General features: G+C 40.2%; 1 long non-coding RNA gene across 1 annotated transcript; it reads right to left on the bottom strand.

Annotated features, from left to right (window-relative positions):
• Positions 1–9940: 9940 nt before the first annotated feature.
• Positions 9941–16013, bottom strand: LOC144246125 (uncharacterized). Its single transcript, XR_013339809.2, has 2 exons — positions 15830–16013; positions 9941–11114 (listed from the first exon to the last, which is right to left on the bottom strand). It is a non-coding gene; the product is annotated as an uncharacterized LOC144246125 (long non-coding RNA).
• Between the last annotated feature and the right edge of the window lie 10842 nt (positions 16014–26855).

Genomic DNA, 26855 nt, shown 5'->3' on the forward strand with positions numbered 1-26855 from the left:
GTCTGTGCTTGCAATCAGCAGCCTAAAAAGTTCTGCTATGATCATCAAGAAATGATGTCTATCAATCAGTCTTTAAACACTGCCCATTAGGTTCTCTTGTTGAGGATGTAACTGAATATACAATTCCCTGAAGGCTGTTTTCAGTCCATTTTACAGCCAAAGGAGAAATAAGGGAAGTTCTTTTGCTTTCCAATACATTAATTGGTGTGGATCAAAGAGATTACTATCATGGTCTAAAAAGTAATTTTTTAGAGCTATAATAGAATCTATACTGCTACTTTTTTTTCCTCCCATAGAATAGTTTAAGACATAAATCAAGTCACATAGTATTGATGGTAGAATGTATTTGCAGATGTCATCCCTTAGTATAAAGACTCAATTTCTAAGTGTTTTATTTTCTGTAGGATTTTATACATTCATGCGAAATGCATTATATTATTCTCTGAGTTTAGATTTTTTCCAGATGACAGGTGTTACTTTTATGATGCCCTGAATGGAATGACAGAGTAAACTGCCCTGATTTATACTCCATTACAACCAGTGATACTGCTGTCATGACTGCTGCTCTTTCTCATTACACAACATCATACACTCCCTGGCCTAGCAATGAAATAAGTTGCAGCATTCCCAAATGCCAGCAACAGGAGTTGATTCCCATCGTGTGTCTTGTTCATTCACCCTGGGAACTTTTCCTTTTCAGACCTTGGTCTATAGCTCCTCTTACGGATGGTTTCCATTCCATTGCCTTATCTGGGGTACACACAGTATCTCATTCTTCATTTCAGATGTACTGTTTGGAGACAAGCACCAAAACAATAAATCATGGGGCTAGGTTATTTTTAGGCCACATTTTCAAATCAACATTGAGACTTTTTCTGAAGAACCTGCACAAGGAACTTATTGTGTGCATACACAAATAAATGACACAATTCAATGGTTTAATACTATCTGCCAAGTTAAACTACTGCAGAGCAGCTGTGTACATTTAAAATGATCCCTGGCACTTCTGAAGAGTTCATAAATCAGCAGCAACATACTTTCTTCCAATTAAGAGAGTTAAAGGAAAAAATCAGAAATTAATGTGTCTAGGACATAAATGACATCTCTATACACTTGTGAATGTGAATCTGAAGAAAAAAAAAAGAAGAAAACACTTCTCTTTACATTACTAGGATTATAATAATTTTAAATGCCCATTTTTGAAAGTGATTCAATTGTTGTCAGAAGCATTGTTTTAAGGAGGCTTGCTGGAAGGAAGCCAGTGACACTAACCCAAATCTATGGAAGAAATGAATGACAGTCATCGGCCAAGCCACAGAAGTACTACACCAACGCCTCAAACTTGAGGCTCCTTCCAATAAGTGTAACATGAGAAATACACCCTCTATGGGCAGTCACAAGTCAGCTTTTAAAACTTACTCTGAAAGTAATTACTAAAATACTACTTATTGCTCTAAAGAGTCACGTTGTCTGGTCCCACTATCTAAACTTTCCTGACAACCTGCTGGCATCATTTGAATGTCTAAAGTTGAAGGGCCTTGAGGGGAAGCCATATGAGGAGCAGCTGAGGTCACTTGATCTCTTCAGTCTGGAGAAGAGGAGACTGAGGGAAGACCTCAGTTAAAGCTTCCTCATGAGGGGAGTAGGAGGGACAGGCACTGATCTCTCCTCTCTGGCGACCAGTGACAAGACCTGAGGGAGTGGCTTGAAGTTGTGTCAGGGGAGATCTTGGCTGGGTGTTAGGAAAAGGCTCTTCACCCAGAGGGCGTTTGGGAAGAGGCCCCAGAGAAGAGGTCACAGCATCAAGCATGACAGAGCTTAAGACACATTGGACAAGGTTCTTGGGTACATGGTGTGACTGTTGGGCTGTTTTATGCAGGGCCAGGAGATTAATTCAATGATCCTTGTGAGTCCCTTCCCATTCAGGATGCTCTGTGAATCTGTGGTCAACAGCAACCACCATACAATTGCTCAGCAGCTGCGCCATCGGCCCTTGTGCTGTGCCGTAGCAAACACTGTAGAAATGCAAAGGCAGTAACAAGCATCACTGAGTCTTTACCACCTATGGCAGTATCTTCTATTTGCACTTCTTGCAACTTCTTGCCTTCTCACCATGTTCCTGTGTCTTTTCACAACAGTTACTTGGTCTTCTATTGTGGTTGGATCTTCCCAATCATATTTGACATTGTTTGTCTCTGTGACTACATGCATTAAAAAAAAAATCTATGTTTATTTCTAGTTTAGGCCTCACAAAAAGAGGCATAAGGAAGAATAAGTGCATTAATAAAAATATTCTACAGTTTTTAAAAACCCTCCCCTTCCTCCCTTTCTTCAATGAATGGTGTCAGCAACAAGCCTCCCACTGCTACAGTGCTGTGGGACACACTGCTCTTGCACAGATGCAGTTTGAGGAACATATAGGTTGGAAGGGACCTCAGGCATTCACCTAGAACATCCTCCTGCTCAAAGGATTTTAGAGCAGGTAGTCAACACCTTGTCCAACCAGGTTTTCAATATTTTCAAAGACAGGGATGGTACAACATGCTCCAGGGTCTAACAACTTCTTATGCTGAGTTGGGATTTCCGGTTTTCTGGTTTGTGTCTGTCACCTGTTGTCCTTCTGCTCTGCACACCCAAGAAGAGGACTCTATCTTCTTTATATCTTCCTGTTAGGAAGTGATTCCCAGCAGTGGGCATCACAGAAATGAATTTCATTATTACAATTCATTTACTCAAAACCTAGTATTTCCATTTAAATACTTCCTAGGATCTGTAATTGGTTCTCTTCATGCTCCAGGGAAAGGATATCTCCTTTCACTTGTGCTCTGGCAGAACAGAGAACTGATATATGCCTAATTGCCTGTGTGTCTGGAGCAGGCTTGAATCTGCTTCCTGTTAACTAAACCATTATTGCACATTTGAAACAGAATCTATGTTAAAGTGTGTCCTCTTGTTTTAAGCTTATAGCAATGCAGGCCATTTTTGTGGTAAACCAAGTGTGGAATGGATAAGATTTGGAGGACTGGGAGACAAGTCTGGGTCAATGCTGCTGCACATTGCCATAATGAGTAATTTAGCTGTAACTCTTCAACTAGTGCATAAAAATTTCAGCGTAGTATGATGCTAATTTAATAAGAAATAAAAGACTGGCTTTAATACAGATTTGTAAAAGGTTTTGCAAGAATGCTGTATCATTTAATTCTTTCATGGCATTACTTCCTCTGCCAGCTGTCTCTGGTGACAATGATACGTTTGACAATTCAGACAAGGAGACTTTAGGCCTGGAAAACTCTAGGAACTGAACAATGAGACATTTCCAGCTAACAGCGTAACCCTCTGGAAAGCTGACAACCATTCAGGACTGCTATAGTACACTTTGCAGGTTCTTCATGGCTCACATTCATTTGACAACAAAGAGTTTTGATTCTTCAGGAGAAAGTTGATTTATGTACATAATATGTGGAAGTTATGTAGATACACTTCAGGGGGTGAGTCAAGTGAATCATACCCACCAGCTGGGAACATGCCAACACATCAGCATGTTCCTCAGGACTTCTGTGGAGAGGATGCTACAATTAAAATAAATGGTTTTCATGACTAAGGCTCTTTCTCATTGCTGTGCTCTTTTCCAGCCTCTGCAGGAACAGTCAGATTACCTGACTCTTCCATGGTTATAGGGACAGACCAGTCATGGTGTACTCTACAAGTGATATGAAAATGATTGCTGTCATCTGCATGTGGTTTCCCCTCCACCTTGGATCTAGTCAACAGAAGTTTCCAGAGGGGGCATCCTGTGACCAGCAAACCAAACTGGGTAATGATGAGAAAGCTAATGGGGTTCATAAATCTCCAGTGACAGAGAAGTGGACAGACTCAGTGTATCACTACTACAAAAGTAGTGTTCAGGGCTGAGACAAGAAATGGGCTTAGATACCTCAGTCCCCACTGTCAGATCCCTTTCTCAGCTGCAGCTTGCCCAGAAAGCAGTACATTAGTACCCTGGTACCCCTACAGCTTATCAGGCCAGATCTGAACAGCATTGACCTGCTTTAGCTGGATAGCAGATAGGCACAGATAGGCCAAGTTTTTACTCAGCTGAGCCTAGCCCCTCCTGAATTCTAGCTAAAATGTCACTGCAATGGTAGGGCAGGTCAGGAAATACCCTAGAAAGCAGAGTTCAGGTGATACATTGCTATTTATATACAAAACTGTGGTTCTGCTCGGCTGAGCCCTGAAACATCAAGTTCAATTGTCTTCCCTCTTTAAAAAAAAAAAAAATTGCCATTCCCTGGCAGCTACATCTGCCAGAATTGCAGGGGGGCTCAGCTCCCTTGTTAGCCAGAGAGAGAAATTAGTGCCCAGAGAAGATGATGCAGAAGGCCCACAAAACACAGCCTACCCTGTTGCCAGGCTTCCATTCCTCACAAGCAGCAGTGCAAACTTGCCAGATGGTGCTTTCTGGTGCCTTCACAATTACCCACTAGGAGAGTTACTTTTAGTGTCTTGAGCAGAAAAGAGACTCTTTACCCTTGTTGCTGGAGATGTCCCTGTGGATGCCATGCAGAGGGGAGCCTCTCCTGTGGCACTGCAGGAGGGACAATGTTTAAGATCCCTGGTGCTCTGTGTCTGGGTGGTTCTGCATAATTCTGATTGCAGGAGCTTGTCTCCTAGGGCAACCCAGCTTTCTCGGTGCACTGCCTGGGAAGATGGAGAGCATGGCAATTGTTCCAGAGCAGGCACCTAAAACTTCACAGCTAGGTCCTCTTCTGACCCTAAATACTTAGAAATCAAACTCCTCCTTGGGAACAAAAAAACACCCAAGTTTAATGTGATAAAATGTTTCATACTTTCCAGTAACTAAATGAATCAGAAATGAAAGATTTTCCATTCTGGAAAGTTAAGGAATTGTTATTAGTAAAGGCAAGTAATGATGCAGAGTTTAAATTTCAGAGGAAGTCTGTGTTTATCCTGGGGAAGATAGTAGAGATTATCTGTTTTCTAGATTTTCATGGCCCTGATGAAGTAATATTTTGTAAATGTTGTTTACAGTTTCTGTCTTATGAAGCCATATAATGTATATATGTATGTATACATATATCTCCTTAAATAGGCATTCTATATGGAATCCAAATAGCATGTGAAAAGCTAAAAATGCTTTTGTAGAATACATATCTTTGCCAGTAAGTATCTGACAGAGATAAGAGATTTATGTTATTATTTCTATGGCTATTTCTTTACTTTACTGTCACAGCCAGCAGGTTTAAAAGACAAAATTTTGGTTAAAGCACAAAATATGCAGACTTCCACATAAAGAGTATTATGATAAACTCAAAATGCTTTCAGACTATCATAATTATGCCAAATTTTAAAAAAGGACACACTTCACAGCTGTAGAGCAGCACATGGCTAGATGGAAAGAAAATTCCACCAAGTATTTTATCAGCTGGCTGCCATTCTCTGTCTGTGAGCCAATAAAAATGGAGAATTTTATTGAGAAGCAATAATTTCCTCTATATCAACTTGTGCAAGCTCTATTACATCAAACCCCAAATGTGCTCGCAGAAACAAAACACCCTTTTAAATGTTTTCCCAAGATATGGTGCAGCCATTCCATCTATCATTTGGACCCCGCTATTTTAGCCAAACATGCTCATGCTGAGGAGGCAGAGGTCTGAGCTGCAGAGAGCTATGTAAAAGGACTACACGCTTCGTAAGGATTTACATAATTTGTTTGTTTGTTTGTTTTTAATTTTGGGGTTCCACATAGTGAGCTATCTTGGATGTGCTGCAACACAGCGCTAAAAGGTAATGGCAGGAAGAGCACAATTTTATTGAACAGCTCTTGTTACATAGGGAAGGGATGTGAAAAGCTTTTCAACACAGGAAGCCATAGTCACTCCCTTGACCAGAGGCAACACTTCAAACCAAATTAAATACAAGTTAGCTGACTAGAGGAGCACCTGCATATTCCCAGAATCATTAAGCTCTTGGTCTCTGGGACCTGACCATGTGAACCAAAATGGAAGTCAAATAATTTCTGATGACCTTGGAAATCATTAGAGCTGGCCTGCAACCATTTATGCCTTTACTGCAAATTTAAATAATCTGAATTTGTGAGTAGTGCTGAATTTAAATAATCTCCCATTTTGCAGTTGGCTGAGATGGATAGGAGGCTGTTTCTTTGACTTATTCAACTCCATTCTCCATTTATACATATTTTTTGACCATAAAAATCTGCACTAACTGCAGGCACTCAAAGGCCTCTGAAACCCTAGTTCAGGAGCTTGTTGGAGGACAAAGCCTGTGCTGACTGAAGCTGCCTGAACTCATGGAAACCATGAAATGACCTAAGTCAGTGCCATGCAAATGTTATCTCACCCCAAAAAACCTCATTCAGCTCTTGTTCTTGTTCTAACTGCTTACCACCAAACTACCCATCAGGAAACAGCCCCAAACCCTGACTGGGTTCTGGAATCACATGTCAGTAGCTGCTCAACAGCCTAGGTGGTGGGAAGTCACACTATCCTAACAGGAATGTACTTAGGAAACACTGCTCCTAGGCTCAAGAAAAGAGACTTGTTTTGATTAACCAAAAAGCAAACCCTCAGTCAGCATTCTTTCTTTAAAGCCCATAGAGGCAAGGACACAATGCTTTTACAGTATTTGTGGCCAAATATCTTCATCAGAAAAAAAACCCTCAAACCTGGGAAAATACACAGCAGCATAATATGTCCTTCTTTGCTTTTCAATCAAAAGCTTTAATGCAGCTGAATCAGGCAACAATAAGTGAACACTGATCATACCAGGAGAAGGAAAACAGCTGTGGGCACCAGTATGAACAGCCCTGCTGTATCACCTCATTTAATGATCTACTGCTTTTGCACTTGAAGCTGAGTCCCATCCCCCAGTGATACATCTTCCTTTCTTTTTCCTGCAGATCCAATACACATAATAAGGTTCATTAGTCAAAGCAAAGTTTTCTTCAATTCGTCTGCAGCTGGAATTTCTGTATAACATAATATGAAATAAACCATACAGTGGCCCCCAAATTAAGACTCCAGCAGTATATAAGCAGGGTACTCAGTTTTCTCAAGGGTACCTAGCCTGACACTGGGGACAGGGGGATGGAGCCCTACCACTCCTGATCTGTGTTTACAAAGGTCCCCAGTGATTTTAAGAGGTGCTGGCTCTGTTTTAGCCTGACTTTGAACCTCTATTTCATGGTGAAATAGGTCTCAAGGAGCACTGGCAGCCACAGTACTGTCTCTGCACTTATCATTGTAGGTCACCACCACTGGCAGGAGAGGGCAAACACATGGAGTGAGAGGAGCTGCCATCCCATTCTGTCTGAGAAGTGAGAGATGAAGAGGAGGAGATGCTCAAAATGCTGGGTTTGGGTGTTGATTTCTCTTCCCTTCACTAAACGGAGCCAGATTTAGACATGCAGTGTTCTGAAGGAAAAAAGTTTAAAAAACAAAAAAATTAAAAATGAAAGGAGTTTCTGCAGAAAAATGTTGAAATTAAATAATCTGGCTTTTCCAATGTTTCCTTCATATTCTTGACTGAAAACATTGCTAGGAATTTAACCTAAATCCTCAGATAGTTTCAGTCAATCCAAACCTGCATTTCAGGGAATAGAGATACCTAATATATGTCAGTGCAAGGCTGCTGACCATTTTTCCCAGCAGACTACTGGAGCTCTCATATGTCACTGAGAGCTTAGAGTATAACAAATTTCTTTTTGTTTTTAGCAATTTCCTTTAGTGCTCAGTGAATGACCCTGTCACACATTCAACAACTTGTTTTCATATTGCTACAAGGAATTCTGCTGTATGAAATTAATGTAGTAAAGTGTATTCTCAGTTTTTATTAAGCTCTCTTGGCTGAGGAAATTTCAATGCTTAGTAGGAAGATGGGGGAGGGAATGTAAACACAAAGGTTTCACTTTTCTCTCTTTATTTAAAAAAATTAAATTAAAGTATTTCGTTTCATGAATGACAGATCAATTCAGATGACTGGCCAGATTCTGCTGAGTACCAGTTGTAATCACAAAAATTTCAGGCTTCTTATGCTTTGAAGTTAACAGAGCTGGCACAGGCAGTACTATACAAAGAAGCAAATAACCTGAAAGAAATGTAAAGGCCACAAATACTGTTTAATGAAGTGTCTTTGGAGACGCCTATGTGAGCAAAGTAATTAAAACCCAGGCAGTAGAGAGAACAGGAAGAAAACTGAGAAGCAGTAATTAATTTAAAACACTATGATGCTTCTCGCTGCAAATTCTGTAATTTTCACAACACAGCAGAAGCTCGAAGTAGTGCCTTGTCCCTTCAGGATGCTGATCTCAGGATATAGACACCTACCCAATAAAGTATATATAATAGATGAATAAAAGAAACAATTGTTTCTACTTCAGCATGATGGTGTGAGGGTGAACTTTGATGGCATCCTAGTAAAACACATAACATTTATTGCTGTGATAAACTGCTCTTGAGGGAGTGATTTCCCTGCCCTCCCAGCTGGAGCTGTCGTACTGCAATGACAGAGTGGGTAAGGAAGGGACAGAACAATAGAGAAGTCAAGGAGCTGGAGCCTGACCTTAACAGAGTGGGTGGTATTTGCTGCAGTCCAGAAAAGCAAATAACTCACTCAAAGGTGATAGATTTTACTGGGGAGTGGAAATAACAAAGCTGAGAAATAAAGTGGAGCAAACATGGTATGAAAGCATATTAATTGAAAGAGGGGATTTACTTTTCAATAGATTCAGCTATTCAGGAGAGAGAGAAAAAAAAAGCAAAAGAGGGGTAAGAGAACAGAGGAAAGAGGAACAGAAAAAAAAAAGAGAGAAGAATAAAAAAAGGAAAAAAAAAAAAAAAGAAAAAAACCCCAAGGCTCACAAGTGCAAGGTGTTCTTGATTAAATGTATCACTCAGTGACATGTCCAAAACACACCAACCCACTTCATGGAACACCTCGCCTGACAGCAAGGGTGTAATTGAGTAGTTGGTACTGGAAAATTTGTTTCTCTTTTCCCTTTTTGGTAGTAGGGACTTAGGGACCAACAGCCTATAGGAACAACATCCTTCATGTCTCTATCTCAGTCAAGAACATGCAGGAGCAAACACAGGTTTCAAAAACAGGGGGAATTTTTTTTTTTGCACAAGAGTTTGTGTAGAGCAACTACCTCTGTGTTTTACTCATTCTTTTTCATTGCCCTCTTTTCCTAAGCATAAGAAAGGGCAGAGTTCTACTCACTGATCTAAAAATTTAAGAGTTGCTGTGGTACTAGTGACTTTAATCCAGTTGCATTTGCTGTGTACAGACAAAACATGATATGGGTTGCAACATGTATATTGAGAACTTGAAAAGGTGACAGTTTTACAAAGCTGAAATAAATCAGTGACTTGACTGACTAAAGAGTGGTTTTGTTTAAGGATATTCTATTTGTTTAGCAAAATATCACAGATTGATAGGAAAATGTAATCTGACTGATAGGAGATATGGAAGTTCCAATAAGTTATAGATATGCAAAGAGAATGAAAGGAAAAAAAAAGCATTGTTGTAGTGAAATTACAAATTTATGTCTCTCATAACTGATTTAAAAAGGAAGGTAAAAAAATGTATAAAGTATCCATTGTCTGTTCTGCAGGGGCTTTTTTTTCTAAAATGTGTATAATAAAAGATTCTTTCACTCAGTTCGAGGTACTTTTATGACTCCTGTTCATATTGAATTAAAGTGCTTCAAAACAGAAAGGTATTTAAGTTTACAATGTACTTTTGAGAAGCAGATGTCTCTTTTGCCTCCATGTTACAGAGGGGAAAACTCAGAGAAATATTCAGAGTTGATGTCAGATGGGATACGTACACTGATAAAGCACGATGAGCCTGGAAATTTCTGGGTGAGAATGCTGGTCATCCTTTCTCCAAGAATAAAAGCAACTGCCTGTTTGAATCCTTTATTATTATTATTATTATTATTATTATTATTATTATTATTATTATTATTATTATTAAATTTATTTATTTATTTATTTATTTATTTGTAGCGGTAGTAGCAGTAATAGTAGTAGTAGTAGTAGTACTATACAACGGCACTGTTGGAGGCTACAGATATCCAAATGTCTTTAGACCAGCAGACAGAAAAAAGCTGATGCATAAGATGTTGATAGGGCATGACAGCTTATACACTAAGACACATTCAATTCCTAGGGGATAAGCACCATGAAGCAGCTGCTGGCCCCTGCAGAGGCTGTGTAGATTCCAGTGTTTTGTGGTATGAATCAAACCTAAAGGTGGACTTGACTGAAGAGAATTAGAAGCAGTGTTACACACTGTGACTAGCAAATTGTCGTCATCTTCAGACTGTTCTTTACTCGGGGTGATGAAAACCAGGGGCTGTGCTGATGGTCACTGAAGGAGTCATCAGACTAGATGCTTCTAAGCAAATATAAAATTTTATCTTCCTTGTGTTCTAGACAGAATGGTAGGGCAGGAGTATTATTCATTACATCACATAATTAATTATAAGGATATAGCTTTATGTAAGGATATAGCCTTTGCTGTATAACAGTACCATGATTATTTTTTCTCAAAGCAGTGTCTCAAAAAGCTCAATGACAACCAGAAAAAGCTCAATGACAACCAGAAGCTTTCTCATCTCCCATCCTGCTCCATGGTCTCCTCTTTGTCCCCAGGCTCTGAGACTTGCAGGGAGAACTCAGGCACCAGGATGCTCTGGAGCAGGCTGCAGCACCCCCATCACCAGACTATGACACTGTTTGCATTCCCAGGGGTGGTCTCCCCTTCCCCAGCAGCAGACCTAGCCCAGAGAGAGGGTTAATGTTAGTTGGGACTGGGGGAACAGAACATTTGGGAAAGCCCAGTGAAAGCCAAGGCAAACACATCTGAGATGTGCTGCTCCTCAGGGCACCCAGAGGCTCATGGCAAACTGCTTCTGACACCCTGGTCTCCATCCTCCTTTTCCCTTACCTGCCATCTTTGAGAATCCCACTTCTCAGAATATTATCCTACCTTTTTATTGCAATTACCCTGCAGGTCAGCAGCAGGGTCCTTGTCCTCCAAGGAAAAACATAGCATGGTATAAGCAGCCTCTTCTGGAAAAGGAAAAAGAGTAGAGATGATCACAGCAGCACAAAGATAAGATGTTCAGTTCTGTGCACATCTAAGAGGAGCACGATTTCCAGCTGCAGCAAGACAGCATTATTTTTGCATCTCTAGATTACATTAATGCATCTTGTGCTGCAGAGGCTGTGCTAGCAAGCTGCTCATTCTTTGTGCAAACTACAGACACCCACCAGGCACAGAGCTCCTGCAAGACCTCTTCCCCTTTGATTCTGACCCCAAATGGTGTGCTACAGTACACAGCATAGCTCTGTAAACACCATCATTCAAATCAGCACTTTTCTGTCCAATTCATATAATTTTCTTTTTTCATACTCTATTTTAAGGATATATGTGCTTACATATATATTTTTTTATTTACCAGAGTAGTTTTTATTAATGAATCCTTTATGTCTTACAACTCCTGCAGAGCTGGTAATTTGCTAGAAAAATTATAATGGAAGTATCCCATTAAATGCTTTAAAACTAACTTACAATTAGTTTTTTGTCTTTGTAGACAGTCATACAAAGACTCTGAGTGTGCCAGTTGTTTGAACCAAGTTCTTTTAATCATTCCATCTGTACCAGAACCAAATCTGCACCCAGTCTGAGCTGCACCTATAGCTGTGACTACTTAGGTAAGTCATGAAATACCATCTTTTCCAGCAAAAAAGCACTTCTCCATGGAAGAGAGACATAAATCTCCCCAGAGAGTGAATTTCAAACCTCTGGGCTGCTGGATCTTCTGAATGCTTGCTGAAACCAGACATAAAGAGCCTGAATTTAGGAATGGCATGGATAGTTGAGGCAGTTCCTTCTCCCCTCCTGCTCAGCTTGCTTCAGGTATTGTTCAGCCTTGGACACACTGGCTATCTTGGGGAACTTGTCCTCTCTGATCTGGGCTGGCAAAGTTGTTCTGGGCTCTGGTCCCTCAGCAGGAGCCCTGGAGCAGAGAGTGCTGCAGGTGAGGTCTCAGGATGACACAGCCCCTGTTTCTCAGCCAGCAACCATCCTGTCTTGCAGGGGAAGGCTCAGCATGGCGGGGCAGTTTTCCCTTCCTGGTGGACACATTTCTCTGTCAGAACCACTACAGTGCAGCCAGTTCACTTTTAATACTATTTGTGTGCACATGTCCAGTAGGACCTTGTGAATGCCACAGTGAGACGGTGATAGAAAGTATGTATAAACCAAAATACGCAAAATAGGTAATTTTTCATAATTCAATATGACATCCTTCCTTTAATTTAAACCTAATCAGGGAATAAGAAACTAAAAACAGCTGTAAGCATTCACATTACATCTCTCCAGGGAAACGTACATAAAGTTAGGATTTGTTTTCACCCAATGGAAATTTTGCGATTTCACACAGCCACTCTTTTTGTTTAAGCTGCTTCTTTATTACATTTTCCATAACAGAATTTACAGCCTCCACAAAATAAAAAGCAATTCTATGGCATTTTCCTTGCCTTACCTTCTCCTGCTCAAAACATGAAAAGATTAAACACGTAAGTGTTTCTAGTAATCTGGCTATCTCAGCCATAAATTCAACAGGCAGGAAAGATTTTTTTTTTAATCGGTAAGATGTGCCTGGAAACTCTGCATGGCCTGGTGTGATACACATTTCTTCTTTTTTTTTTTGTTGGTTTTTTTTTTTCTTTTTTTTTTTTTTTTTAACAATTCATACAGTAAATAAGGTTTTAGGACACCACATCCAAAGGCATTTTAAAGCTCTCTTCTCCTACATATATCAGTCCTGGCCAGCAGCACAGAATTAAAATGTGTGGTGAGCTCAGAAGCAAACACTTCCAAAGCTTAAAGTGCTCCGCCGAGCAATCCAGCAGGGAGAGCAGGAGGGAATGTGAGACCTCCCAACACAAGAGGACACGGCCCCCAGACGTGGCCATTCAACAATTCCTCAGCTGTTGAAGGCAGCAGGGAGGGAGCTGGCTGCAGCGAGACAAGCAGAAGCCTGTATCCTCTGCATCCAGCGGGAAGCAATAATCTGATTACAGCCCTCAGTCCCTCTGAAAGTTGGTCCCTAATGAAAGTTTTAAGAAAAGTGCTCTGCTGCTAAGCTTGCTCAGATAAAGTGCACAGTATTTGGGAACAGTGATGCCTCATGAGTCCAAAGTTAATGCTAGCAGCAGCCTCTTAATCTGTACTTAATAATCAGGCAGAGTGAAAAGCTGACCCAAGGCAAAGTTTAATGATCAAGGCTGGCAATTAAAGCTATTGGTAACAATTAGTTTTTCTGCAAATGTGCTTTCCATGGTGGGAAGTGTAACTATTAAATTTCCAGACATTTTAAACTACATTTTTAAAAAATGTGGCATTATCATCTATAAATGCTGCATGAGACCATTCCCTGAAGTTAAGTGCAGGAGTAGTGGCAAGACCTTGCAGAAAAAGGCAGCGGATGCAGTTGTGGCATTTGGCTATGATCACAGAAAACATGAGTGTTTTCTTCTTCATGCATGGGAAGATCTTACAGAAAAAAAATTTCCCTCACAACAAAAGACTTTGAACACGACCCTGTAGAGGAAGGAAATCACAATGTTACAAACTAGCATCACCTGAGAGCCAGTTGCCAGGAGTGGCACTGTCCAGGTTTAGCAGAGGACAGACATAGGTCTTGCCAGACTAATCCCCCAGAGCAAGTACCTGCTTAAGTTAAAATGAGCACATAAAGAGGGCCCATGTGCTGTACTTTGAGAGCCCAGGAGTGTGACTTCCAATGCCTTTGGTGCAAGGCAGGGGCAATTTTGCAGCCACTGACTTTCAGGGGAGCATCAAACATGGCTGGATGCTCCTCTCCATTCCTGGAAGCACTGGCTTTTCAGGGTTGCAGCCAGATTATACCAAGGCTTTGAATTTCTGACACACTCAGGGGAGAGAGTGAGGGATGAAGATGTCCCTCGCACTTGGCAGGACTAACAGCACCCCACTGTCCTATGTCAGTGTGATGAAATCCTCCTGGAAGTCACTGGAGCAGCACCATGTACCTCTTACTATACACCTTTAACAGTAATGTTGAAACTGAAGTGTTGACATGCTTTTCATTAGGACAGAAAAGTGCTTGTTGGTTGGAGTACAAGAAAGTTGTGGGTGGAAGTGGGAATTAGGCAGTAGAAGGAAAACAAGTCAGTATTTTTAAGTTTTATATACATGCATCATAAAACTGGTGAATTTTTCTTCTGTGTTTGGAACCTTCTTTTTTTTTTTTTTCTCACCAGCAGCAATTACATATTTAATTCTAAAGGAAAATGAAAAGGAAAGAGCAATGGAGAAATATGAAAACTAGGCACTTTAAACATATTTTCCAAGACCATTAATATATGCCTGAGGTATACAGAATAGCAAATTTGGACTGGAGGCAAGAATTCATGCCTCCTAAAATACATATTACCATGTCTTAAAGATATACTCTGGAAGAGTTAGACTTCTAGTTAGCAAAGACAAAAGCATTTAAAAAATTCAGATAGTACAAATGTATTTTATATATGGTAGTGCATAAGCTGAAAAATACTTCTGACCTATATAATCAAATTAAATTACTGCTAAATTAGTTTGGAACCTATCTACATTCCAGAATTGTTCTTAAGAAAAATATATACACTTGTACATATTTATATAAGATAGGCATCATCCTGTGTAAGGATTACAAACATTTATAAGACTTTTTCAACCACTACTGATAAATCAAGGTAGCTTCTCTCAAAAATCCTAATATCCATGTACCCAATATAGTTCAAATCAGGACAAACTAAATCAAATACTTTTTATGAACAAACACAGGTACATGCAATTTTTAAAACTAGTTTTATCTGTTATTCGGACATTCCCTCTTGTGTGGGTGGTTGTTTTCTCTGTTTGTGTTTTCTCTTTTTGCCTTTTTTTTTTAAAGCCTGGAAACTGCCACAAAGAAGTCTGGCAGCTATAACCTCCAGCTAACTACTAGCAAATGCTAACATGCTGTAAAGTGGAACATTTATACAAGATCCATCTGGTGCATACAAGTAGGAATCCAAGATTTAAAGCCATTACATTGTGCATGTGCATTTACACCTTCACCAAAGTTGGCAAAAAGAGTAGATTTTACCCCATGACTCCAGTAGTAAAAGGAGTGGTGTGAAACATGTGCTGACCTACGCTCCTCCATCCAATCGTAGTTATTATATACTGCTCTTTGGCATGTTACATCCCAGGCTTCATGCCAGGAATAAATTAGTTCAGTCCTGAACTTGCCTATCAGAAATTAAATAGTACAAGAGTGAAACATGCCTATAAAGGATTAGAGTAGCTGAGTGTTTTCTTTTGATCAGTCTCACAGATTTAAAAAGGCACTCCACCGGGTCTGGTAAACCCCGCAACACTCCCATCAAAAGGACGTCTCAGTTGACTCTTTTTGCAGTAACCGAACAGTAAGGAGGGAAAAACAGCTTTGAGCTTTTTGCTATTCTTCGTGAAGATTAGACTTGCTAAACCATATGCCTAAGTTTTCAGTCTTTTTTCAGCGGGTACGTTCCCATCACCTCAGGCAAAATAGACCTGGGTTTGTCCGCAATATTTTGCTTTGTATTTATACAGGAGGTATATAAAAGAAATATGCAGAAATTAAAACAAAGCATGCAGAAACCAATGACAAATATAACCATCATCATGAGAAAAAGAGGTGGGGGAAAAGATTGAAGGGAAAGGGTGCATTTACCACTACCAGAGAAATTCAGGTTGCCGTCAGAAGCGAGCCCCAACGCTTAAGGCATTCACTCATGCCCTCTGCCGTCTGTGCCGGCGAATTCCAGCGCGGAGTGGCCGCGTCTCCCGCAGGAGAGCCCCGAGCGGTCTGGGCTGAGCGGGGCTCCGTGCGAGCGCGTTGCGCGGCCGCGGGCGCGGCGCGGCCGGAGCGCCGGCCCGGCTCCGCGCCAGGAGCGCGCCCGCGCCGCGGCACCGGGCCCGGCGCTCCAACACCAGGTGGCACCAAACAACAACTTTCAACAGCGTGCTCTGCCCAAGCTTGTTCCGAGCTGCTTCTTCTTCTTTTTTTTTTTTTTTTTTTTTTTGGGTTTGTTTGTTTGTTTTAATTTTCCCCCTAAATTGGTGGAAAGGTCGCACAGAAATGTGCGATAGTGTCTGTTTTTTAACAGACAGAAAATTCCAAAGAGACATACAAACACCCCCCCCCCCCCAGCAAACAGGCAAACCCAAGCCAAACCAAAACCCAAACAAACACAATAAACTACCAAACCTCAGAATGAATCTGCAGTGAGTTCAGCAAGAGCAATGCCTTCCTCTAAATGGTGACTGGGGAGAGATGGAGGGGCAGACAGGCGCCCCTGGCTTACCTGCCTGTGCAGATGCTCATTCCAGGACCTGGCAGCACTAACTACCTCAACAGCTCACAACAAAAACATGTTCTTCCTAACTGCTACCAAGCCACCAGGTTCCTGAGTGGGACTCTCCTTGCCACCACCATTTGATCACACTGCTCAATCAGATCTTAACATGCCAATCAGAGCAAGGCCAGTGTTTTGGGCAAGAGGTAATCACGTTTTGGGACATCTAAGTGCACATGGGACATGCTGGACAAGCAGCAGACACGATTTGTACCTTGCACTTTGGTCACCTGGACAGTTCATTTCTTTGCAAAAGCTGAAGTGCAAACTTTACATGCTGGGCACAAAAATGGGTCGTGCGCTCAAAAAAGTGTGGTGCTTTCCCCCTGCAGGATATTGCTCAGAAGACCAATGGCACACGAGGATGAACTGGCTGGTTTGCTTCTCATAGAATAAACTGATTTGGAAAGGACCCACAAGGATTGCTGGAGTCCAGCTCCTGGCCCTGCACAGAACAGACCCAAAAGTCACACCATTTGCCTAAGAGCATTGTTCAAACACTTCTTGAGCTCTGTCAGGCTTGGTGCTGGGGCCACTTCCCTGTGGAGCCTATTCCAGTGCCCAGCCACTCTCTCGATTAAGAACTTTCCCCTAATATCCAACCTAAACCTCCCCTGACACAGCTTCATGCTGCTCTCTCAGCTCCTATTGATGGCCACCAGAAAGCAGATATTGCTGCCCACCACTCCTTGTGAGAAAGTTTTAGACCCCTTTTCTCTACATTTTCATAATAAATTGTAATTTTAGAAGCACTGTAACTGTACCTGATATTAAGGTATTGCACTGTTGTGTTTCACAGAAACCATGAAACTATTGAAAGGGTCTTTTAGGACTGCATTTGTCTAGTTGAAAGAAGGACTAACTAGATGAGGCAGTTCAATGTCTTCTGCTATGAAGTTTTAGAAACCTCTCAGGCAACCCCAAAGCTTTTTTCCATCAATTTAATGAATAAAGTTATTCTCATTGGACTCTATGTGTGTGTGCACAAGAAAAGCACACTCGAAGACTACCATGTAAGCTATTGAGAAGCCACAGTACTGCCATAGGTGATTTCCCAAACTAATGGCAAGGAAAATCTGATTACACAAGGTTTATACAGTTATTTTAATTATTGTCTTTTACATGTGCAGGTGTTCAATCTGATACCAAATATTTAATTTCATTTCCTTTGCAGGATGCAAAGGGGAGCAATCATAATTTAAATATTCACATATTCATAGGACAGAGGTTGGGCTGCTCATAAACTCATAAGCAGAAACCTAACCAGGTTCTTACAGGGAAAAAAAAAAAATAAGATGCTATTAGAGACTGTCCAACAGATGAAGCATGGATATCCCAGCTGAGAGTTGCTCTTCCTCAGGATGAAAACACAACCTGTGGTTACCAGCTCTCAAATGATACACATCCCCATTTCCTCAGGGCACAGCAACAGGGAGAGCTGGGCAGTGGAAAGCAGCATAAAATTGACATTATCTTTAAAAATATGGATGTTTGTACTATACACTATACACACACCCTGTATGGCCACAGTGCTATCAGACTAACCCAATGGACAGATTCACATTTATCCCGATGTAAGCTCTCCAGGCAGTGGAAAGTTTGAGGTGTGATTAGCACTGTCAGAACACACAAAGAACCAGCACAAAGTCACACAGGAGCCACCTGTCTGATCAGTGAAAAAGGATGTGTTCAAGTCAGGCTTTAACTAATAAAAACAGTTTTAAAGGAGAATTAGTTTTGAATGAAGTCAAACAGCCTGTTTAAAAATGTCATTAAGGAAAGCCAATTCTAGATTTTAATACCTACCACAACATTTTGAAGACAAAGTTGTCCAAAACTGATTATATAAACCTTATTCACTGCCTTCTCGTGTAGTAACAAGGTACAATTTCTGCAATGTGCTTCCTGTCACCTCTTTCCTTTCTTATTTACACTGCTGGGGTACAATTTAAATCGCACCTATCAGAATCTCTGCAAGTTATATGTTTTCAGACCATCAACAAAGTCATGAACTTCAATTTTTTTTTTTTTATTCTTAATGAGTAATCAGGCAGGAGTCTTCAATTTTGTGTTCTTAAATGGCAGAATGGGCATCCTTCCCAAATTCAATAGCATTAGAGGTGCTCTCTCTCTCCACCACTGAGGAGACAAAGTGCCCTGTTGTAATTTCCTTCCTTTAAGCAGAGGTTCAGGAAGGATGGAAGGAGTTATGCAATTCTGCAAACTTCAGGCTTAATACCTGCAGGTCAGGATCGCTGTTCAGGGTGATGATGGGTTTAAGACATTGAACATCAGCTTCAATAAATGATAATTTTTTCTCCTGTGGCAGTTTTATTGTTCTACAGTGGTCATTAATATCTAAAACAAATAATTATTTAGGTTATATTTTTACTTTTCGCAAGGTGAAAAAGTTTAAAGAATCTATTTTCCTTACTAGCCTAATCTCCCACCTTCCTACTCTGAAACTGCCTGGCTCATCAACAAACAAATTCTCCTTTCCTCCATCTACACATAGTTCCATAAAAGACAAATTAAAATAATTAAACATTGCTTACATGAGCAAAAGGTGGCAAGACCAATCACACAGGATGGAAAACTGGGGATCAGATTTCTCTGATAAAAGATCAAGGGCATATTCCTACAAAGCCTGAATGAAAAGTTCAAGCCAATAAAATAAAGAACTTTTCTCAGAGAGCTACTTGCATGAACATGACAAGACCATGTTCTTATGCATTATGTGAACTTAGATACTTTCAATGACAGCGGTACTGCATTTGCTTCCTGGAATTAAAAAATTACTTTGTATTCAACAGAATATTGTTATAACTTCTCATTTTTCTTTGTAACCAGACCCAACTAAATTTCAAGAGATGGATGCTAAATAACATATGCACAAAACTAGCTCTGAGATCCCTGAAAACCCTGGTATATTTAATCCATAAGTTCTCACAAGATGAATACAGGCTTTATATCTTACTGAATGGTATAGTCTTTCTTTACATTTTAATCTTGTGCAGGAACACCTTCTCCATCATCAAGCAACTACGTTACATTTTACACTTTATGGACTAATCTTTATTCACAACCCTTTTTGTTAAAAATCTCATTTCTTTGGGAAAGTCATCAGTGAAGGAAGTTCCTCCTATACACATCTTACATCCTTTTAACAAGGATAACAGACCAAAGGCAGACAGTTCCAGGGAGCTGGTATAGGGAATCATTATCCCCCTCATCCATTAGCCACCCCAAGCAGAACCAAGCCTTGGGGTTTAAATTTAAGACAAATCCCAACCAGTGAGCAGCCAGTGCCAAAACAACCAATTGATGACATGTAACCTCTTCAAAGCATAAACTGCGAAAATAAAAACCCAAAGGGAATATGTGATGCCTATCAAAGTGAAGTTTTAGAGAAATCATTACCTACCCAGTGATTAGGCTTTACCATCTGGGGGTAAGTTGTGGTCACTCCAAGGCTGATTTATTCCTCCTCAGAATCCACCTTTGGTATGCTGTGTGCTGTTAACATCATTCATATTTTTACATTTTCAATGCCTTGAAGGGTCTGGGTGGTGGTGTTGGAGCTTTACATGTGATAGGATAGTGATAAAACAGAAATAGCAAATAAAGATAAGAAAAATCAGCAAATCAGCTATGCTTACGTTTGTTTTCCACATTAAATTAGACTCATCAACAAGTAATATGAGAGCAGAAATGAATCCTTATCCAACAGGAGAATTTATGGAGTTATTAATTAGCCTAGATCTACCATACAGAATTTAAGCAAACAAAAGAGCATTGCAGTAAACACTGCAGAAATATTCAAACCACAAGAGTCTTCACACTTTCTATCAAATCAATCTTTATAGAATACAATTAACAACAAATTACTTTCTTATTGGATAACTAAAAGCTCTCTAGAAGTGGCAGAATGAGGACAAGGATTTAAGTAAGCCTTCCTATGTTTATTAAATTGGTGAGAAAGCAAACCCAAGAAATTCAGTGTAAAGAGCCTTCAATCATGAGTTTCTCATGATGACTTTATAAATGCTGAAGATTCACCACCTTGAAGTCAATTTGCTGCTTTGCGTGCCAGTTATTTCCATGTACAGGTTTGCCAAACTGTACAAGCTCTTTTAGTGACAGTTTATATTTCAGGGTACAAAGCCAGTCCCTGAACTGTGCATGTTAATGTGCTGGGAATGACAAAAGCAGTCTGGTAACGCTGACTCAGAATTACACAAGTTCAGCAGTGAGGGACAGCATTGGCAAAAGGGGTTAAAAGGAAGTACAACTCAAATAACCAAACAACTCAAATGATTTTCACTTGAGTTGTGAATCCCAGGGACACAGTCCCATTACAGCACAACAAAACCAACAAAAATATGTAGGAAACAGGGACTGGGTAGACTTTTGAACTGGTTACCCACCCCTCTCCCTAACAAGCATGCCTCAAGAAATGTGAAGAATTCTTACACTTGGATTGTCACCCTATGGACAGAAAGGCTTCTCTGCATTTTCTTTTGAACTATTAAAATAGAAAACAGAAACCAAAAAGAGCCACAAAATGTTAATCATTAGTGGGAAATCTGCTGCAAATATATGTCATACAGGCAATTAAATTTTTATGCTAAGATACATACACAAAAGACAGATTAAACTATTTCTATAGTTTACTCCCATAGAGGTGTCTTGCAAATATGATGATGAAATATTTTAAGGAGAAAGGCAATGTGCTCTTGGATGACCCTGCTTGGCAGGAAAGTTGGACCAGATGAACCACAGTGGTCCCTTTCTCCCTTACCCATTCTGTAATCCTCTGTAGTAAGTCCTGAATAATTTGGTGGTGAAGAGGCTTAAGGCGATATATAGAAAATATTTTTTTAATATAAACATTTACATAAATACATACATGTCAAATTATATCTTTTGTTGTCCATATGTTGGGTGTATTTTAAGCTTAATTTGTGCCAATGTTGCTGCAGACAACAGTAAATTGCTTAATTGCTTTTGCTTTATGTAAAGTTGTTCTTTTGCTTTATGTAAAGTTGTTCTTTTTCTTGGGCAACTTACTGTCAAAATATGCTGAACACTACTAGTTCTGTATTGAAGACTTGAATAATATTTACCTAACACTCTACTGTCAGGTCTTGCTAATACAATCAAGAGTGCAAAGATTATAAAGCAATAATTCAGTTTTAGATATTGTGATCCTAATGCATTTAAGTCTCCGTTGAAGAAGAGAGAGTCTGGAAAGCATTTTTGACAATGCTTTGGATTAAATTCTCAGTCATTCCAGTGCATAAGAAGCAGCTGAGGACCTATATATACACATATATTACATACTACAGAAAAGATATCTTACAAGGATGTATATTGTTTTCAAGTGTTGGAAAACAGAGATCTACTGTAAGATGATGTACAAATTTAAATGTCAAGTTAAAAGCTCTGCAAACTATTTACAGTGATAACAAGAAACTTGCAACAATGAAGCAGTCACCTAAGTACTTTTGAAGGAACAACCAAGACCACTGCTCATGGAAACCAAAATATACTCTTTATTGACTTGAGGATCACAAAAAAAAATATAAAAAAATAAAGACATCATTTTATGAATTGTTTTCCTATTGAATTACCATATATAAATATTGAAAAATAAAATAAAATCAGAAGAGTAATATACTTAACCATGGTGACCAAGTAAAAAGTATTCAATGCAAGTTGTATACCCCAGCAAGAGAATAACTATCGTCCCTGTTCAGCTTCTTCTCAAAAATAAAGATTGATTAGATTAAATTAATTTTTCCACAAATAACATTCTTCGTGGATTTTTCTGGATTATGATGATAGTAAACTACAGAGTACATGGTCTCCTTTAGCAGTTAAAGCTGACTAAAAATCAACTTCTCTGACATATGTTACAATTAAGACCACGTTATTTGTCTCTGTTGTGTGTCAACCGCAATATCATTCAAAAAAAAAGGTTTTAGCTGTTATTTACAGTTTTGTTACCCAAAAGTCTAGGAAGCATTTTTTCTCAATTTCAGGTAGGTATGAATGCAATCTGTAGCTTGTACACATGAAGTTTTGTACACACTGAAGTTTTGTTTTGAGTGCAGAATAAAAGTCCGAATTTAAAAGTGATTCCAGTAAAATTCCTCTTCATTCATTACATTAAAGAAACGGAGGCAGTATTTTGCCTATGGCCCACAGCACACTTAACCCAGCCCTTCCAGCAGCAAAGCATACTGTCACTTTGCATAGAGAATGCTGCAGACTGTGGAGATGCTCCTCTTTTCATTTCCAGCCTCTGATAGAGCCATGCCTACCTCAAAGACAAAGATCTATGTTTTTAAAATATGTTTCAAAGGGCTGCAGAATGCAGTGTCTGCTAGCAGCAGTAATGTTTGGGTGAAACCTCCAACTTGCTTGTGTGGGGCTTCATCTGGGGTACATACATAGGTGTAATTAACAAGTGTCGACAGTCTTCATCTCAAGAAATACGAAATACCATACAACAGACACCATTAGCTCTATTAACACCTGTAGATTTACTAGCTATTTTGTATTATCCTCAAAGCTGGTAGCATTTGCTATCAATAGCTGTAGGATTCATAAAGACCTGAAAAAAACCAGCTGCAGTTCTGCTTGGGACCTACAGCCCTTTACAGGTACAAAACCTTTGTAAATCTGAAGCTACCAAGGGACCGTATAATTGAAGCTCAGGGTAATAATTCCTTGGATGAAAGAGGCCAGAGGCACAACTTCACAAAAATAAGGCAAATACTTAAGAACTGTAACTATTACTCTATGTTAGTTATTAGACAAACAAATCCTTTTACTGGCAAGAAACATCTAAAATGACCTCATTATTACCTATCAAGAAACGAAGAGGTTCTGTTGAGATTCAAAGGCAAAAGACCTTTCAGCTTTTATGCCCCAAAACTATTCCTGGCAGGTAAAGCAAGTGGAAGAGCATCACTGTGAGATGAACTGTGACTATGTGCTAAGAGTCATTCATCTTCCATCACAGCATCTGCAGTTTTCAGAAAGCTTTTGGCAAAAATCCCTCATCAGAGGCTCCTAAGGAAACGAAACATTCTATTAATACATAATGTTCAGAAATCAATGATGGCATACACAATCACCTGCCACCACAGTAAAGTTGCTGTTCTTCCAGGGCATGTGGGCTGTGACCTGACAAAAAGCGACAGGGAGTCTGCAAACAAAAGATTTGCTTTGTAAAACCACAGTTACACAAGCTCACTCAAGATGGTGCACTCAGTACAGGTGATTGCAATTCAGAGCCTGTGCTGCACTGTTAGCTGATTTTCCTTGGAGTGAGGGCTGAAATCACAGAGCAGATGAGGTTGAAAGAGACGTCTGGAGATCAAGTAGTCCAACACTCCTGCAAGCAGTGTCAGCTACAGCAGTTTGGACTAGCCTGCATTCAGCTGGGGTTTTATATCTCTAAGGAGATCTCCACAGTCTCTGCGGTCACTGTTTTATTTTTACCTTCCTCACAGATAAAAAAGTTATTTAGATTTTGAGGTGGAATCTCCCGCGTTCAAGCTGGTGTCCATTGCCTTTTCTCCTGTCACTGGGCACCACTAAGAAAAGTCTGGCTCCTTTTTCGCCCAATCCACATCAGATATTTTCAGATAGAGAGCCACACACAAGATCCTTTCTCCAGTCTGAAGACTCCAAGATCTTCCAGACTCTGTACAATAGATGCTCCAGTCCCTTAATCACATTTGTGGCCCTTCTCTGCTTTCACTCCACCCACATTCCTTTCACACTAAGACACTCAGATCTGGACTCAGATTCCATGTGTGTCAGACCAGTGAAGAGGAGAAGGATCACCACCCCAGTTTGCTGACAACACTCCTCCTCATGCAGGCCAGGATACTGTTGGCCTTTTTTTCTGCAAGGCTCTGCTGCTGGCTCATCCAGCTTGGTGCCATCCAGGACCCTCAGACGCTGCTCTCCAAAGCTGTGCTCCAGGCACAGACTCTTGTAGTGCTTGGGGTCATTTTTCCTCACATCCAGGACTTTGTGCTTGCTTTTGTTGAACATCACAGTGCTCCTGACAGCCTGTTTCTCCAGGCCCTTAACGTGGCAGCCTAACCATTCACTGCACAGCATCCTCTCTCTCTGCTCCTGATTCTTTTGCCAGTTTCCCGAGGCTGCCACAGCTTCCTCACTCAGTTGTGGGCTGCCATCTTCCTTCCTGTCCTGTTCCTTTTTAAAGCTGTCCTCCCTAGGCTGGCCAGCCTGGGCAAAGACACGTTGGCCTCACACAGTCACACTTGGCACCTTTCAGGCTCTGCTGGCTGTGCAGCTGAGGCGAGTCTGGAGGCTGGAAAAGCCTCTGTGGGGGCACTGCAGTGCCCCAGAGCTGCGTGCCCAGCAAGCAGCCTGCTGTAGGCTCACAGCTGCCCTGGCACAGGCACAGGGCTGCGGTGTGCTTCAGCACTTCAAAAGTCAGGGCAGCAACCATAATGTTTTCCATGGTGGTGATTAAAGAAAACTAAGTCCAATCTTATAATTAAGCTTGCATGTTTTGTTTTTATTTTCAGTTTTCTTTTCTTTAACTAGACAGAAACTAGCTCAGGCGATAAAGCCAGTAACATCCTGAATCATTAGAGAATCAGAGCAGGCATGGATTTCTAGGTATTAGACAAGCAATATCTGTGATGGCTGGGCATAGTTTCTTAATTTAAAATAATTTTTCAATAACACCTTCAGACTAGAGCATTCAGCTAGAGACACCAAACGTTATATATACAAACTTAAAACATTGATTCATTTGTCCTGACTGGAACTAATAGTTCATAACATCAGCAGGTTTTGGGTGTACTGCATCCTCTCTGCCTTCAGAAAAAAACCCAGCAACAGCCTGAGCATGCCAACAGGCCATTGATCTGAGGAAATACATGAAAAGATGCCTTTGATTAGCCCAGAACTTTGGGTTGCCTGCTTTAACCAAGCACAGATTGCAACCCACAGAAAAAAAGTTGTGAAAACTGACAGTACAACAAAAAATCCGACAGAGAGGAAACAGAGGGGTTTTGCAGAAAACAGCAGCTGGAAGTAAAGCAGTGCCCAAAAACAAAGGCAAGAAATAGAAGAAATGTTGGATGAACAAGAATTACTGTACAGAACAAAAAATAACAGTGTTCCAGAAAACTCAAATGAATCCCCCAGGCCAATGCCAGTACAAGGTATAAAGCAAATTATCAGATGCAGGAATTGCAAAGGCAATTGTAGAGTATTTAACAGCACATTTTCTTAAAAAAAAAAAAAAAGAAAAAAAAATCAAGAGAACAAATGAAAAAGAATTAAAATTACACAAAATAAAAGCACAAAAACTGTTTCTAAATACTTTTTCTGACTGATATAATAAAATCTGAGTGATGAAAAATGTAACACGAGGGGTATAAAATGAGATATATTTGTTTTACACTTATGTATATTTGCAAAATGAGCACATATGACTTTTATCTTTGCTTAAAAGCCCATTGTGCTGATGATTGAATCCCAGGTCCCCTACCCACTGTGGTCCTGCAAAAAATGATGACAGCAGTTAATATCAGCTCTGCTGGCTCTGTCATTACTACTGGCATTATGTCTCCAAGGTCTTTATGCTTCCCTACAATACTTACATTCCTTTATAACCTTCAAGTACAGTTTTAGACTGCATCATCTGCCAAAATCAGGATCTGAAGCTCCTTATAGATCTCCTCATATGAGCTCTATGTATGAATGAGCCAGTTAACTCAAAGGTAAAGTGGTATCTTTTAAGGAGAATTACTGTGAGTGGAGGTGCATCGCTATTTCTCACTGTCAGCCTGAAAAGAGCTTAGTGTTGGTATCAAGGATACAAATAAGATGCAAAGTGGTTTTCATTGACAGCAAAAAGCTAAACCTGCGTAGCTCACGTTAAAAATGCAAAGCACATTTTAGAGTGCATTGTGTACTTAAAAAAAAAAAAAGAAAAAAAAGAAAAAATCATTTTCCCAGGGCATGTTACACAAATTTAGTCTAGAATAATGCTATATGTCAGAGACAGTCATGCTTTTGCAGCTGAATTTTAATGCTGCTTTTTCTTTCTTCCATCTCACCCTACCAGGGGCCATTCTCTTTTGAAAACTACTTCTCTCTTACAGATTGCTGCTGCTACCTTGTCACACCCCCTCCTGCCTCCATCTGCCACTGCCTCCTCATGGGCCATCACTTCTCGCTGACTTCAGCCTGGGGAAGAGGGAAAAAAAGCCCAAAGGAGCTGTACTTTGCATCCTACCTCTAATAATGCCATACCTCTTCAGACAGAAACAGGGATAC

Source organism: Lonchura striata, chromosome 4 (genome assembly GCF_050655825.1).
Source record: "Lonchura striata isolate lonStrDom1 chromosome 4, ASM5065582v1, whole genome shotgun sequence".
Lineage (NCBI taxonomy): Eukaryota > Metazoa > Chordata > Aves > Passeriformes > Estrildidae > Lonchura > Lonchura striata.